Here is a 251-nt window from a genome sequence, read left to right as displayed (position 1 = left end):
AGAAAAAGGTGTCACTCAGGAGTGACACTATGCCGCAAAGGGTTAAAGTATAATGGACCCTAACTTCGGACGGAATTCTAGCATCGTGGACACAAACCCTTAGATGCCTACATCTAGACCAATATGCAAACAAATTACTCAATAGTTGTGCAATTGTTGAGTTCACTGAATGTGCCTACTGATTGAAATGTATATAACTTCCCAGATAGCTAAACTTGCGCGAGCAAATTTTGCGCAGAGTCTGTCAACAA

General features: G+C 41.0%; 1 protein-coding gene across 1 annotated transcript in view; it reads right to left on the bottom strand.

The window, feature by feature from the left end:
• Nucleotides 1–251, bottom strand: part of LOC116850250 — an 864-nt gene that overhangs the window by 378 nt on the left and 235 nt on the right. The window lies entirely within an intron of this gene.

This window comes from Odontomachus brunneus, unplaced genomic scaffold (genome assembly GCF_010583005.1).
Source record: "Odontomachus brunneus isolate Ranch 3 - 2012 unplaced genomic scaffold, Obru_v1 Obru_scaffold_139, whole genome shotgun sequence".
NCBI classification, from domain to species: domain Eukaryota; kingdom Metazoa; phylum Arthropoda; class Insecta; order Hymenoptera; family Formicidae; genus Odontomachus; species Odontomachus brunneus.
Note: the sequence above shows the minus strand (reverse complement) of the source record. Positions and strands in the feature narration are given on the sequence as shown.